General features: G+C 34.1%; 1 protein-coding gene across 1 annotated transcript in view; it reads right to left on the minus strand.

The window, feature by feature from the left end:
* Positions 1-17,958, minus strand: part of CNTN5 (contactin 5) — a 1,287,027-nt gene that overhangs the window by 349,432 nt on the left and 919,637 nt on the right. The window lies entirely within an intron of this gene.

The following is a 17,958-nucleotide window of genomic DNA, read 5'->3' on the forward strand; positions in this document are numbered from 1 at the left end:
CCTCCCTCCCCCCCTTCTTCCTCTTTCTTTCTTCCTTTCTTTTCTTCCTTCCTTCCTTCCTTTCCCTCTCTCTCTCTTTCTTTCTCACCCTCCTTTTATCCCTCCCGCCCTCCCTTCTTCCCTTCCTTCCTTTTTTTTTTGTTTGTAATTTAGCAAACATTTATTGAACATTGTCATTCTTTATTTTATCTTTCCCTTAAACAACCACTGAATTATCTTGGGAACATGAGCCAGTTAAGAGTTATTGCAGGCCCAGAGAATAACAGGTCTCAGTATACTCCATATTCCTGCTCAAACTCAGACTTTCATGCCATCTGAGACTAAAAAGAGATCCGAGTGGAAGAGAAGACAGTTCTTCATTATTGAGCACAGTACATTTAATATAACAGGATATTGTTTGTGGACTGATGGCTCTAAAATAGAGATACTTAGACAAACTCTCCCGCCAGCTCTAGAGGAGACAGATATTATAGGTGGGCTGAACCAACACCCGTTCTCAATTCCTTTATCCCTTGTCAACCTCTATCATGGAAAGTAGGAAGGTTACATACTCATTTTACCCACTTCCCTTGCATAATGGACATGTGATGAGATTCTGGCCAATGCAATGTAAGAGGAAGTCTGCTAGGGGGTTTCTGGGAAAGATTTTGCATCTCTGATAAAAAGGGACAATTGCAGTTGGCATCATCTCCTCCTTTCTTCTGGACATGAATATGGAAGGGCTGTCCTTCCTTCCTTTAAATATATGAGTTCTTCTAATTGTTATAATAAGAGTTTCATTTGTTGCTCAAACATCACTCAGACATTTTTATATTTTTGTAATTTACTTTAGGTTAGGTTTTATTGGAGTTATCTCAATTCTTGGTTTGTATTACTAAAAATTTGGGGTAAAAGAAAGCAACAAAGTATCACATTAAAGACTATCATTAATTGAAATACTAATTTTGTTATACTGATAGTGTTTGTTGAGTCAATGTTTTGCAAAATATTTTAGAATAAGAAGGAAGTATTTACACAAAATTGGCATTTTCTCAAATTTTACGGGTAAATGAGTATTTGGGGGTTCAAAAATGCTTATTTAGTTTTTAAAATAAGTTTTCAGTTTTACATAGCAAATCATTTCATAATTCCAAGAAGGATGAAAAAGTAGAAACAGTACACAATAGAAAAGCTGCCAGTCTAAATCTGAATTGGATTTTCTACCTGTGCCAAAAATGCATATATTGAACAGGGCTAAATCTCTTTAAAATCAGTTTACTTTCTCCTACATGATTTTTCATTCTCTATCAGCATTTACTTAAAATTCTTTTCAAACTTTACTCTCATGAAAAAAAGAATTCAATATATTTTTAGTATGCCAGAATCTGAGGACTATAAAATGATGCAGGAAAGTAGTAAAATGCAATTGGCTTTGGAGTCCTAGTCTTTAGTCTCATGTAACACTTTGTTTCATGCTAACTGTGCTTGGCCTTAAAAATATTTTAATGTAAGGTGATATATTAAGTATTAAATCTCAATATTATTATTCATTATCAGAAGCAGACTGAGACTAGTTGGTCAGTTGTAATTTTCCCATTCTTTGAAGGTTCTTTTTTAATAGTATGTGTAGCTAAGACAAAAATGTTTTAAAAGTTCTCTATATATGATTCTTCAGTGAATACTCCTGAAATTTTTTATGTTAAATTTTCTAGTACATTTTTATATTATGTTGTAACATACACACATTTGGCCTACAAATCCATGTACTATGTTGGCTTGAGGTTTTGCTTCTTTCTTTCTTTCTTTTTTTTTTTTTTTCAGTTTTTGGCCACACTACATGGCGTGTGGGATCCTAGTTCCTGGATTAGGGATGGAACCTGCGCCCCCTAAATTTGAAGTGCAGAGTCTTAATGACTGGACCACCAGGGAAGTCCCCTAGGTTTGGTTTCTTATGGGAGATTTTTTTATCTTTCTCTCTGGGTCATTGAGAGCCATTCAAGTTCACTGAAAGAAGAGCCCATTAAGGCCTTGGCTTGTTGCAGACATGCTATTCTACCTTTCCCTCTCAGATAGACCCAATGACTTGTCCTTTATACCAGCATAAACACACATCCTCAAGCTCCTAGAATCTAGGGTTTTTTTCCATGACATATAAACAAATCTACCTTGCAGCCAAGATTTCCTCAGGATTAACAGTATTCCTAACTGAAAAGGATTTTAGGATTTTAGTCCTAGATTTTAGTTCTTTTTTGTTCCTGATACCTGGGATTTTTTTTCTTTCCTGTGAGTTTGGCTGTATATTGAACTTTATTTTATTTATCATTTCTAAATTTTGGAAAAGCCTGCAGGTTGGCTCTGTCTATTGTCCTAATTGAATGTCACAAAACAGACTACCCTCCCTTTGCTCCCCTGACAAATAAGATGATTATTTAAATGATACATTTCCACATCTACAGGGTATAAAAACAGGATTACCCATATAGGCAATGATGTTCATTCCTTATAACTGCAGTGCCATTAATTTAAAAGAAAAGTATGAGAAGAGAATGAAACTGCATACTGCAGTCTCTGAAGTCTTTGAAAACAATTTCAATGAGTAATCGTATGCAATTCATTTCAACATTCTTTAACACAAATACAAGTTAGAAAATAACCATTCTTCTTCCTAATAATGTGTGTACACAGCAGAAGTTTTGGGTCAAAAGATTTGGAGAGAACACAATGGATGTAGCAATTGATTTGTTCACCATCCAATTAATAATGCAACTCTCCTAGGGAGCCTACTTTCTTTATCCTTGTCAGCTACAAAAAGGAAAACCTAAAAATCAGAACCTTCCCTATTTTTAATATATGCTCAATTTTATGGTTTATAGTAATATTTTCACATAATGGGCTGTATTTATCAAAATCTCTGGTCTTATCCTTTTCTGGTTATTCCTGTAATGTGAGATTTAACGTGATATCTGTTAAATAGCTATAATTTGTTCTTTATTACACAAGTGTAACTTTTTAGTTTGTTTTTTAAATAATTTGTTTGCGTACTGTAGTTTGATATATTTTTTCATTAGTTTTTATTGGATACTGCTTAATAGACTGTATGTCATAAGCTTTTTAATATTTACTAATTGCTTTGTAATCATTTTTGTTTTTACAATTCCATTATCAGTTATGACTCCTTTGTCTCCTGTTTTGATGAATTAATTGATACAAAGATACTTGAATAGTGGAACTTAGTAAGTTACTGGCCAAAACAGTACTGCTTTAAAAATTGGCACTTCAATTATTTTGTTTATATAAAGTTTTTAGCTGATGGCTAGCTGCCATTTTGAGTTTCAGGGTTAATGACATCATGAAGGAAGTTATAGAGAACTGTACCATTAATTATCCATTACTACCGAGCATAAGGAGATACAACCTTAAATTAGAAGTCAGTTTTTTTACATTGCTGATTTATACCTCATTGTGATAGAAAGTGTCACTATTAGCCACATTAAGTACTCTTGGCAGGGCAGAGACTAAATCTACTGTCTTCACCACCATATCCTTAGAACGCAACAGGATGCCTGGTGTGTGGTTGCTCAATATGTATTTGAGGAAAAAATAAATAGATGGACTTCCCTGGTGGTGCAGTGATTAAGAATCCACCTGCCAATGCAGGATACACGAGTTCGATCCCTGGTCCAGGAAGATCCCACATGCCGCAGAGCAACAAAGACCACGTGCCACAACTACTGAAGTCCGTTTGCCCTCGAGCCTGCATGCCACAACTACTGAAGCCTGTGCACCTATAGCCCATGCTCAGCAACAAGAGAAGCCATAGCATTGAGGAGCCCATGTACCGCAACTGAGTAGCCCCCACTCATGGCAACTAGAGAGAAAGCCCATGCAGAGCAATGAAGACCCAACACAGCCAAAAATAAATGAATGAATAAACAAACAAACAAACAAATAAATAATAAAGCTAAATAGAATAAAATTATCTATATATGTATTTTTATAAATCTTTCTAAATTTAAAAATGAGTGGATTTTTTTTTTTTCATTTTAAACTTCTCATTGCAAATTTTCTAAGATCGACGTTAACTTATTTTGGCCTTTAGAATATGAATCAAAGATTATGGTTGTAGTTGAGCTAAAAACAGACATTGAGAAGTAATGTAGGCAGTTTTAAGAATCTAGAATGTACTGTCAATGGACAAAAGAGAAAGGGTCATGTTTACAAAGTTACTGTGAAGTATTTTTCTCATTTATTCTACTAGGTAAATTGGACAGAGGTTATGGGGAACAGTAAATTTAAGGTGATCCAACCTCCCTCTCAGGTTAACAGCCTCCATGGGTGGTCAGTCATTTCGACTCTGCTTGAACAAGTCACTGACACTGTTGAGGAAGCTGATTTGGCAGCTCGAGTTATTAAATAGATCATATATGAACATTATTTTGGCTGCTGGTTTTAGGATGGAGACTGAGATCAAGACAACTGGGAGTATGGACAAGTAGATAGTGACACTTTTATATGCAAAGCACTGTTTAAGGTATTATGGAGATGTAAGGTGGGTCTGGGAAAGGAACTAACTTGAGAGTTTGCTATGAGTCACACGCTTTGCACATTTTCCCACTTGTCCCAGCCACACACATGCATGGAGATTAGAAGGCAACATTGTGAGTAAATAAGACCACAAGCTTTGGAATCACAAAGACCAGAGTTCCAGAGATGGCTGCATGATCCACTGGCCTATGTACCTTTGGACAAACTATTTAACTTAGTCTTCTCATCTGTAAAATGCAATTAATGGAGGAAATTGTAGGTTGAATGAGATAGTACATGTCAGGTTAATACCACTGAACTAGATGTGGTTATTACCATCACTACAATCATCTTCAACATTAAAGGTCTGAGGCTCAAACTGGTGAACCAGTGGAAAATTATAGCTAATTACTTTCAGAAAATTCCAGCTTGTCTGACTCACTCTAAGCCTATATTTTATCATTGTGTTATACTGCTTTGATTATTATATTTCAATCTTGCTGAACCTCAGTTTCAATATCCATAAAATGGAACAGGGATATCTACATGATCTGATTGTGCTGAGGATTATATATACCACTTAAATGAGAGTGTTCAACATGCAGAAAGTGCTCAGTAAGAGTAGCTACTAGCTTAGGATAAATGACATAATATATGCAGTAGCATTTGGTGCAATGCAGATTCATCTTAAACCTTGTACAGTTGGGTACAAGTTTAATTTCTACATGTGTCAAAAGTTTCACCTCTAAAACATAACCAGAAGCAAGGATCCTGAGAGTAACAACAGAATAAAGCTGTCTAACTGACACTTGGTTAGTGCCGGGAGAATCAAGATATTTTTAAAGATGTTGTAAAGAATGCAAGAAAGGACATTTGTCATAGGTTTTAAAAATCAAATTACCTTAATACAAAAGTAGGCTGTATTATTACATTAAATTTCAGTTATCTTGGTTGAACAAAACAAAGTACTAATTCTTCCTTTTACAAGTTTTTGAGACATGTATTTTCATTATGCTTATTACCTAGAGTCAGAAGCAACAGAGTTCTGTTAAAAATTATAATATGTCACCGAGACAAAATAAAATTTTATGTGCCTATAATTCAAAACACCTCTAGCCAAACAAAAGATAAAAAAAAGAATATTATAATAGAAACAGTAGTAAACTGGCATTCTCTCATGATACACAACTCAAACAACTCCAAGTAAGTGAATTCCAAGTTCTAGAGTTCAAGTGTTTGCACCAACTGGGTGACAGCAGCTATTTTTATTTTCCCTGCTGAATGTTTCACACTACAGAGGACTTTTTTTTTCTTTAATCCCAGGAGCCCTGTGTCTAGATGTAAAGGGCATTGCTAACTGCTTTCAAAATGCAACCTAAATTTCCTGCTCTGCTAAGGGGTTTTAAAACTATTTTTATTGAACTGTAAACTCCATCAGGTCAGAGACCAGCATTTTCTCAACAGGGTGTGATGGTCCATGGCACAAGTTGACCTTAGGCTTCAAACTTTGCATTAAAAAGCATTCACGCTACACTTTTGGCAATTCCTTGTTTAAGTCCACAGATCCTGGCCCTTAAGAACAACAGAATATCTGTTTCCTAGAATCTCGCCAAGATATATGACCTGGCTGGGCCTATCAAAATTATGAAGAGCTTAGATGAAAGAGAAGATGCATGTAGAATTACTCGAAGACTGTGTAGTTCATCTATTAGATATGACCAAGGTAATCTAAAAGTGTATCCTCATTAAATCAGAGCATCAGACGGCTTAATAACAACAACAACAGTAACAGTGAACATTTATGGTCTTAGGTCAGTTTCCTAGAAAGAGAGTCTGAGAAGGGGATTCTTTTGAATATGATTTATTGATAGAGTGTTCCCAGGAGAAGGAATTAAGGGAAGCAGGACTGGGTAAGGGAAAAAAAAAAAAAACAAAACCACTAAGCAAGCCAGAGATTAGTTTAAGACTAATCCCACTTAGCGCTCTGGAATACAGATTTCACTGTAGACTTGGTAAGTCAACAGAAGGTAAAAAGAACCAGTCTTTTATATTCACCTCTCCTGCTGGTTGGTTATTGCCTGCCAGGTGGGGGAAGTGAGGTACAATTAGGGCAGGGAGCATGATTTCCTAGGTAAGGAAAACTCTCTGGAGAAGGTGCAGCTGCCAGATGAGAGAAAATTGGGTGTAACACCAATAAGACCTAGTAAATCTCTATAGCACTTAATGGGTTCCAGACAGTGTATTCTATGTATATTAACTTATTTAATCCTTATCAGGATAAGTAATACTATTTTATGAATGAGGGAACTAAGACACAAAGATCAAAAACTCGACCAAGATGTCTACTGAGCACAGATCTCTATTTGAAAAAAGAAAAACCGATTAATAGTTATTTCAAGTATTTACTAGATTGAGTTATGTATAATATGGGGTCTAATTTTGCCAGTTAAAACTTTGAGGCTTCAAATAGCAACTAATCAGAGCAGCGCCTAAATCCCACTTACCAGACAAGAGTAGGTTGCTGGATATTCCTATTAACCACTCAGTCACAATCTAATTAAACTGTGATCACAGAGCCTTAACTATGTGAAAAGGTAAGAGTGTGTCCTGCCTGCATAGAAACCTACTGTAAAATAGGACAGTATGCCTGACATGTGAATGTTCATAGGGATGAAAGAAATATTATTGTACAATTACCAACAAGGATTCTTATTCCTGCTCCCCTCTTAACATTAAGACTTAGAGTTTTCCAAATATTTAACCAAAAAAAAATCCCATACATAAATATTTCCAATATTTTCTGCAATTAACAGGAGTCCACAAGATGGCAGTACTTGATGAGTAGAAAGCATTAATCTTGGGCAATATTCTAAAGGGAGGAAAATGGAAATCTTGATTAGTAAAATAAAGTTAACTCATTTTTCTGTGTTTTATTTAGTAAAAATGTCTTTTATCTTAAAGGTGTTTGTCATTTGTACATAAATAAAATAAATAAAATTTAATTTAGCTCTAGGCATTGAAAGCAAAAGAAAATTCATAAAGCACATATTCAAAACACTCAAGATTTTTCACTGACAGTGAATTTTTAAGAGATATCTTTACTTCTTTTGATTTCATGCCATGCAAATTTCATAGTGTACATTTGAAGATTTATTGCAGGATAAATATTAACAGAAACAAATATAAGTTTAATAAATTATCCTTCTTCTAGGTAGATGAGTTCACGGAAGACAAAATCCTCTAGAGTTGTGATTAGCCTAAGCTTTGCATATTAAATGTGGAACTTTGGTTGCTTTTGGGTTACATTTATCATATAGGTGCAGTAGACAATCTTTAGATAAATTATTATAATGAAATTCTCTGCTGCTCAACTTCTTCTTACATTCAATGTAATTTTTCATAAACATTTTTGTGCTTTTACTGCTTAACTAATGCTCATTAATCCTTCATGCAAATCTTTAATGAAGGTAATTTATTTATCACATTGCCATGCATAATATAGAAATAGTCGATATTGTCTATTTATCAAGAGACACTGAAATGATTTATTTTCTGCTCCGGGCATTTGTCCCCATGGTTCACCTGCTTCAGAAAAAAATCCTAATCATAAAATACATATTTATATCTGTTGATATGTAATCACTGTAATAAATCTTCAATATGAATTCATATAGCATAAAACTTTGGCTAGAACTTTTTTAGTTGATTTCTTTGAAAAAAGTAGAAAAGTTGATGTGAGTTACACTACTAATACAAATGGTATAAAACTACTTAGAGTTTTTTCTTTTTCTAATTCTACAAGAGATTTTTCTGCAAAAATCAGATGTTTCTTAATTTTTATAAGTATGCTTGTATCTTTCCTTTCATAATTATTATCAAAATATACTAATGAAGTGGACATTATGATAAAGTCCAGTAATGACTGATAGAGATTTTTGAGCAATGAAAGTACACATTAAGAAAGAAGAAATATGCCTTTGAAATTGATATATTTACAGTAATTAAGAGTGGCCATTATTTTGAGCCTAATATTCATGTTAACTATGAATATTAGATATTCAGAGAAATGTGGCAGGTATAAACTATGAAAATAAAAGGCTTGAATGGAAAAAATATGTTGGTTCTCCCTGAGTCAATTATTTTTTCATATTTGCCTTGTTCTTTTATTAATTTGCCCTGAAGTTTCCCAGACGTCAGTTTCCTAAACTGGTTATTCTTTGGTCAGTTCCTATATTGCCTTAATCTTTAACACTTTTTATAATTTTTGGATACAGAAGGAGTTTACTTCTTAAAAAAACAAACTTATTCAGACTTCTTTGTTGCATATCAATTACTTAGATGTGTCCTGAATATTCCATAAGCGTGGGCTCTGTGATATGTCTTTCCCCATAAGCCTCTGTTCCTAGTTTGTTGGTTAATTAATGTTTCTGGTGATTGACGCATGATATTTTCTAAAATCACAAGACTACTAGGAACTATAAGAGCTAAAATAAAGACACTATAATTTTCCTGGAACCCTTTTAGAAACAGGAAAACTATGTCTGTAGGAATTATTGTAAATTTCAAGAATGTGAACCAGTTGTTAGATGGATAAATTTACTCTGAACCACTGATTTAGGAGATGACTGTTGAAGGTGAAAAATGAGGGATACTGATTCATAGGGATCACCTAAAGAAACTGACTGCACACAGATTGCTTAAATGAAAATCAGGAAGTATCAGAATACACTACCTCAGAGACTGGAAAATAGAATTTTTTAAAATAAATGTTAAGTACTTATCCCTTATTCTTAGTGGAAGGAAATGCTTAAGACACCAGTGATACTAGCATGAATCCTGTCATAGTAGAGTGAAATGAGATGTATACTAAGTACCCAGCTTCCTATTCCAGTTGGGACCTCTGTGCAAGAACTGAGCCACATGGTGTTCAACTCAGTGAGTGCATATGTAGGTGTAAGGTTATGTGGCATCCTGAACAAAATCATGAACTTCATACCAATGTAAAAATGCATCTAGCAGCTATGCAGTCTTCAGCTAATTAACTGACTTCAGTTCTGTTTATTCATCTGTAAAATAATAAAAATAACACCTAGCTCTTAGAATTTGGGGGAAACATTTACAAAAATGTTAACATAATTTCAGGACTATATTAACTGTTCATAAATTATCATTATTATCTAAAATGCTAACGTAGTTATATATATACATGTATATATGCATACATGTATATAATTTTTACTATGTTTGCCATCTTTGCCATATCAATCTAGCAGTCACTAGAAACCTCGTAAAGCATTGCCTCTTATATTCATGCATAAAAGAGTGGTTTCACTTTGCATGTCAGTAACATACCCATATGCTATTCTTGCTCCAGTTTATCATACAACAACACATAGATTATGCAGAATTAAAATATCTGTACATTTTATACTATATGTTGCTCCATAATACTCCCATCTGACATCAAACTGATGTTTAGGAATATTTTTACTTATTCATGCCACATGCCTACCATAGACCTTAAGTGAGTCTCTTGAATGAGACTCTTTCATGAAATTTAAAATATATTATAGTCTGCTCTGCTCTTATACCTCAACACATCTCTTTCTTAAACCATCCAATATTATCTCCTACTCTTTACAATCACTAATGCTTCATCTTAGGATGATTCTCACATCGATATGTCACTTATAATGTTGTTTCCCTGGACTAGAATGCATTCCCACCTTCCTTCTGCCCAGTCACATGCCTACAGACAAGCCAAGTGCAGGTGCTATTTTCTTGAAGAAGGCATCAGGAGTCACTTTTAACTCTTCTTTTCTGGAATTCTATGGACATATCATTAACTTGTGTCCTGAATTACTTGAAAGTGACAATTTACACCATTTACACCATTTTTTCCCAGTAAGATTATTGTCCCCCCTTTCACTTTCCAAAATGTTCCAGCTTGTATGTTAAATATATTATATGGTCTCCCAACTCCTTAACCATCATCCACAAAAGAAACTCCTCTTATATTGGTACTAACTATGCTCTCTCATTGTTCTCTGTTCTATGTGAATAATACATTCATCATAGAGCGAGAGCTGTGTCACATGCTCACTGAACAAACATGGCATCAATTATTAAAATAAATTAATTTAAAAAATTAAATTAAAAATAAAATTATTTAAATTAATTTATATTTAGAGACTTTAAAAAGAATGTCATAGTGCCACTGAAGATAGCTGGGGATATCTTGAGTGGCACCAGAGTATTCTTGCGTGTCCTTTCTCCAGTTGTCTAAAATAGTGTCCAACTCACTACAGTGTCCAGTGAGCAGTTTATAAATCTTTTTCTGATGATGAATGCAGTGTTCTGTCATTTCATCACTAGTGAAATAAGATGTTTTCTTATATTATTTCTTCAACCCTTGGGAATATAGTTTTATAAATCCTCTAAGGCCCTACATAATTTTGTCCCTGGAAATAACCTTAACCTTAACACTGTCTTTCCTTTCTTCAATTCACCTGAGCCACACTAGCCTTCTTGCTGTTAATCTTCAACCTAAGACATGTACATTAATTTTTACCTTAGCCTGAAACATTCTTACTCCAGATGCTTGTGAGGCTCACTACTTAACTTCTTTCAGGTCTCTGTTCAAATGGCTCCCTCTGGGCAGTCCTCCCTAATCCACTCACCTAAACCAGCCCTATCAATCCTCTCTCTCTTTCTCTGTGTCTCTTTCTCTCTCATATATATATATATATATATATATATATAATTTCTTATTGGTTGTCTTCTACACAGCAATATGAATTTTCTTAGGGTGGGAACCTTATCTGTTTTGTTCACAACCATACCCCTCAATATTCTGCAAAGTAGCAGGTACAAAATAAGTAATGATTGAATGAATAGAGAATGAACACAATAGTAAAAATGTTTTCTACTAAGTGTTATAACATAAATTAAGTTATTGGGCACACTTTTCCACTTTATAAGGTAATAAATAACATATTAAAATGATTTATAAGGAAAATTTTCAGAACCCCTGGGAATGTATATATTTTATTATATATGTAGACATATGATAAGGACACAGGACTTGAATAAATACCAATATTGTAACCACTTGGCTGGATTTCTTTCCTTTTTTATTTTATTTTACTCTTTCATTTTTTATTTATTTTCTAAATTAATATTTATGGGAGTATAGTTGCTTTACAATGTTGTGTTGGCTGGATTTTATAGGGGCAATTAGGTTGAAACAAAGTAAACAAAATTTATAGAAGTAACAATGTGATTATTGGTTGTTTTCACAAATGTTGGAAGTGGAAGAGAAAATGAATGAAACGAATTTTAAATGATGAATTAGGAGAACTGGTAAGCACAACTCTGTTATATTTCTTTTGTCTTGTTTATTTCATTTGTGAATACTGATTCAGAGTTTGTGGTGAAGGTTTGTTAAAAACTATGTTATCCTTTTTTTTATTAGTTCTTTTGCTATCAGAGCAACATTTTGGGATTTTGCCTCTTTGTAGTGTTTTTGCATTATTACTTTTAACTCAGTCTGAGCTTTTCCTTTAATTGCAAAGAAATGCCATCAAAATGACTGTTTTAATCTATCTGGGGAAAAAGCACATACTTTCCAGTGGTGGATCTTTGCTGTAGAATGACAGCAACATGGCACTGATTTTATCAGCTCTGTAATGAAGTCCTCAGATAGAATTGCCACAATTTTAAAACACAGCATGATAGTTATGTTCTACACGTGGACAAGCACTATCCTATACCAATATTTCCACCAATGATTGCATCAAGGGAAAAATGAAAATGCATATGTGGAAGGTGACCAAAGAAATCCTAATAATGTTGACATTGTTGTAATATTATGTCTAAATGGATATTTATGATTAGATAGTGTCATAATATCTTTATGAGAAAACTAGGGTGCTGGGCTATATGGGGCCATTCCAATTTTAATAACTTTGAAGTACCATACTCTTCTTTTGCTCATCTCCTTTGGCTTTCTTTTCCAATTTTACTTTTGTCAAATAGTAGTTCATCAGCTCATTCAATATCCTTATTTCTGAGAGTGAGTCCTCTCCAGTAATACCGGTATTTTGAGGGTCTAAAAACTAAATAGTACAAACTGTATAAACATATCAATGATGTAAAATATTATCTTGATGCAATAAGCTTCCTATTATCTAGATTGAGGCTTTTACATCTCAGCACTTTTGGCATTTGAGGCCAGATGATTTGGGGGAGAGACAGTCCTGTGCATTGTAGGATGCTCATTAGCATCCCTGGCCTCTACCCTCTACCCACTAGATGTCCATAGTGTTTTGTCCCTCCCCCCATCCGTCCCCACTCCAGTTATGACAATCAAAAATGTTTCTAGACATTGCCAAATGTCCCTTGTGTAGGAAAGTATTCCTGCTTGTGAATCACTGCTGTAAATTAATCTAAAAGTGATGTACTCTGATTAACCAACCATTTGAGTTATTTGGTAATTATTATATAATTTCCATTTAATTTTATAAATAGATGAAAGCTAGCCCCTTTAATTTAAGTTTTCTCTTCATTTTTAAGGGCAAAGTACTATTCCTCCTTCACGATTTTCATTCTACAACAGACATATATAGATGAAGTAATCAGCACAGTTTGCTGAATTGAATTAGAATTAGGAACCAATCATATCTAAAGCACAGAACAAGAAACTATTGTTTACTTTTGATTGAATGAATCAAAATACATCAGAAATTTTGATACTGTTTCATGGTATTTTTTCCCTATTAATTGTTAAAATAATTGAAAAAAATGTCGAAGACAGGGCTGACTATATAGTGACACAATGACATGATATGGACACTATCAGATTGTCATTTTCTCTTCCTTACATAAGAGGTAGAAGGGTATGGAAGGAAGTTCAGTTTCATGAGCAGTCCAGCTGTTTGATTCTGCATAAATTCACCTTGCAAGCATACAGAGTTTAAGTTGTGTGAAATCTGAAACAATGCATTTACTTTACTTCTTTTTATTCAGTCATTTGAGATTAGTTTTTCCCCACATTTAAAAAATACTGTAATATGTATTTCCAAAACTTATTTGACTGTACTAAAATGAAGCCCATACAAATTAATTCAAGATAATGGAAACAAAATGCAAATTTATAGTAGAAATAATATAAAAGGAGGAAACAGTTTGCATGAATATTTAGGGTACATGGGGTCTGAGCTAAACATAGAAGAAAGGAATAGATTTCTTATACTGTTAGAGAAATTTCCAGATTATTAAATCACTGTTTTAAGGCATTTTGTTGGCATGACTTACAAGATTCCATATTTTTTACATTTTTTTGAATATAGAAATTACTGTAGAAATTCTGGATGGCTGGTAAATCAGTTCAACTGAAAGTAGCCTACTCAAGGCAAAGCTACACAAATGTCTGTGTTTACCAGGGGTGATAAATCCTAAGAACCCACAATCTAGGGTGAGTCAAATCAAGTACACACTAACTGAGAGACAAGACAGATCTTTTTGTTCAGCTAGATTTCTAGTTTTTGATTGTTTAAACCTTGCCTTCACCACTTATTCTCTATGTAAGCTTGGGCAAGTTACTGAATGTTCCTCAGTCTTTATTATCCTCTTGAAAATGGAGGTATGCATTCCTTCATATTATTTTGTAAAGATTAAGTAGAAGTAACTTAAGCAGAGTACATAGCTTCATGCTTGGTGCCTAGAAAACATTTACTAAATGAAGTTATGTTATTAATTCAGAACGTCTTTTAGCTAAAGATTTTTTTTTAATTTTATTTATTTATTTATTATTTTTGGGGGGGTACACCAAGTTCAATCAGCTGTTTTAGAGAAGATTTTTGAGAGGACAAATCTATATACAAGGTTATCCTAACTCATTTGGCATTGAATTAATAACCTATTTTTTTCCCATCTGGCTTGGCTTAAAATAATTCAGGGCCATTACTAGCTTCTTTCACTTCCAGTTATATACCTTGATTCCCAAAGAGATACAAGATCCGATTGTTTCAAACAATGAAATCTTCTCTTAAAAGTCACATAGTGAGTGTTTCAGTACCTGTAAATATATTAAGCACTTACTATTGCCAGACATTTTGCTAACCATTCTCTATTATTTGTAATAATATGATTGGTTATTTCAGTTTTATAGAATTGAAACTGAGGATTAATAAAATTAGTTTTTTGGTTTTTGGTTTTTGGTTTTTTTTCTGTACAAGACAGAGAAAGGGGTATAACTGCAACCAGAATCTTAGGAAGTAACTGAAACTGTAAAGACTTACCTAATATAGGGAGCCCCTTGGCCTATGTTACAGCAGTTTCGGAAGCTCTAAATACTAGCACAGAATCTATATTAGCACAAATCACACTCCCTCCTCCATAAAATCATTCAAAATCCAAGTTCTTTGTTGATTTCTTTTCAATATCATGCTTAGAAACAGGTGACAATATTTATTTTAAAACCTTTAGAGACCAATTCCATTATACCAGCTTACCCAAGACAGAAAGCAAAATTCTGTATCTTTAAACAATAGGTTTTCAGAAATTTTCATTTTCTTTTATTAAACACAAGGAAAGATATAAAATGAATGGTGTATTTTCAGCGCAGGCTAAACCTTCTACAGTTTACTGCTGCCTGGTTCAATTTCTAGATTAAAGACATTCTGTTAGTTAAACTTCAGACTGAAGCACTTTAACATTTAGGAGTATCAGTTTCCATTGCAAAAGCAGTGCTGCTGTTACAGTATTTTCCCATCTTCCTGACCTGTTTGTCAAGCTTCAGACTGCAGCTGCACACAGGCTTAGAAAGAGCTAATTTCCTAAGGGAAAAGTAAAGTTCTCAAGTACATTAAAAAACAAAATAGCCCATAGTTTTCCCTTATCTTTTCGCCTTCTGTCTTTCTCTTGTGTCCAATAGAGAGCCACTGAAATGGCACCCAGAATGATCCTCGTTGACATAACCTGGACCACAGCCTGGGAACGTACATGCCTGAAGCACAGCCCTGTCACTGCTGGCCTTTCTGCCTGCATCTGTACTGTGTTAATTGGGCGAGGTCAGCCAGTTCTCTCTCTCCAGACTTTCATTCTCCCTGAGGGGAAGAACAGTTCCAATGAATGATCCGCCATGTCTAAGGGCACTCATTTTCGAGGCTTGTTAGCTTAATGCCTCTTTGCAATATGTAAGAACAGCAAAAGAGAAACCATTTAAATCACTAACCTCCAGACTGGCTTTGCAGAACAATTTTGGGACTGCAGCTCTTAGCAGCTGACTTGTCCTCTTCCTGTCATACATGGGCATATTCTAATTAGAGTCACACTGCTTATTATGTTTTTATGGGTCTAAAGGAATTCTCCTTAACAAGATGCTAAAAAAAATTGAAAAGGCTATCTTAAATACACAAATAAATTGAAACAAATCATAGAATTAGCTAAAGAATTCTCTTCTTCCCATTTCTCCTCATCTATAAAATAAAATAATAATATGAATACCTATTTTATAGGCATTGTATTAATTTGATTAATCCATGCATGAGCTTAGCCTTGTGCCTCTTATGCAGTAAAAATTCTATAAGTGTTCTTTTCTTTTTTTTTTAAATTCTACATTTCCTTGCCTAGCATATTCTTAACGTTTAAGGAGAACCCAACATTTAAGACAATGGATGTCTACCCCAGCCTAGGCTGTTTTGGTTATTTACATGGTGAGACAATAATGACGGTTTTGCTTGAGATTTTACTTTCTTCATTTCCTTAGTCCCATCTAGCTGCTTGATGCATAGAGACTATTATCCTCCATATGCCCTGACCCTCACTGGGATGCCAGCCTACCAGTGGGCTAGAGAGAGATAAGGCTGTGAGATTTGATATTGTTTGGACTTTTTAATAAGGTTCACATATAACCCTTTCACTGTTATGGGAGAGTCTGGATTTCTTCTCATCTAGTCCAAAAATGTTACTTGCAGCTAAGCACCTAACAGCAGGCAGTGTCCTTTTGAAGAAAGGAAAAAGAAAAGGTGAATGCATTCAAAGGACTAATTAGATAATGCTTTCCTAGTTCCTACAACTCTCTAAAGAAAAAAAGAAAAGAAAACTATATATAGTCTTAAAACTTTACTAAACTGAAACTAACAAGATGTTTGCTTAGGCAATATGCTAATTGTATTTTAAGTGAATCAGCCAATGGGCAGAAGGATGTTTATTTCCTCACCGCCTGCTATTTCTTATCCTTGGCAAAGATTTTTTTTTTAACCTCTGCAAATGTCTTCAGCAGGAGGTAAAAATAATGACTGTAGCTCTGAAAAGAAGTGAAAAGAGGCTGGAGCTGTGAAGTTGGAGCCCTTCTACTTTGTAAAGTATCTTTCTTGAAATGGGTTTGATGGAGGAATAGGAATCTTTATTCCTGTTAGAAGGACAAAATGAAACTAGAGAAAGGCAGTCAGAACACATGTGAGGGAAAGGCAATGAATGCCCTTTACAAAACTAGGAGAGATCTGGATTCCAGCCAGGCAGGATGAAAGAGGGGCCAGGGAATATAGCTGTTCTTCCTGCTCCACACAGGACCTCCACTACAGAGGTCTAACGAAGTTCAACAATTCGAAGTTCAGAGGTTCGGCAAAGAGTAATACTAAATAGAACTCAAGTGGACTAAGGAGAGAGCTTCACAACTAGTGCAGGGATGACTAGACGAAGCTAATTTACATTGTTGCACTATTTTTGGTGAGCATTTTGACAATACTTGTCAACCACCGTACTGCTAATTCTCTCACAAGGAAATTCCATCTCTTGGAATATAGTATAAAGAAATAATTAGAATATATGCAGATATCTATGTGTTCATGGCAGTGCTATTTACAGCAAAAATAAATATTTTTAAAAGGTTCACATGTCAAACATCAGGGTAGAGGTTATATAAATTATATTATTTCTCTGAAATACTGTGCAGCCATTAAAGTAAAATTGGAGATTAGACATGCCATGATGTTTCCAGTATATTGCTTACTAAAAAATCTAATCTCTAATGCCCTAAGGCATGTATTTTATAATTGTTTTCTCTTATTAATTTAGAATGATACTAGCTATGTACTATCCTTGAAAGAATTGAGAAAACAGCCATTCAAATAATCTTCTGCAGAGTTTAATGTCCTTGTGGAACCCTGATTGAAAAAGGCTAGCTTTAATATAATACCTCTAGGTCACGTTTTTTATAGAATCTAAGGAATATCAGGAAGTTATTGATTTATTAATCTCATATCTTACAAGATAAAGATATTGATATAGATATAAATATACATATACATGAAGATAAATATAGTTTGGAGATATAGTTTTTCCTTCTTGATGTTATGACTTTTACAACATAAACATCTGTATGTTTTCAGGATTGATAACTTTTATGTTATTTTTTTAAGCTCTTTATTGGAATATAATTGCTTTACAATT

The sequence above is a fragment of the Hippopotamus amphibius genome, chromosome 9 (genome assembly GCF_030028045.1).
Source record: "Hippopotamus amphibius kiboko isolate mHipAmp2 chromosome 9, mHipAmp2.hap2, whole genome shotgun sequence".
NCBI lineage: Eukaryota > Metazoa > Chordata > Mammalia > Artiodactyla > Hippopotamidae > Hippopotamus > Hippopotamus amphibius.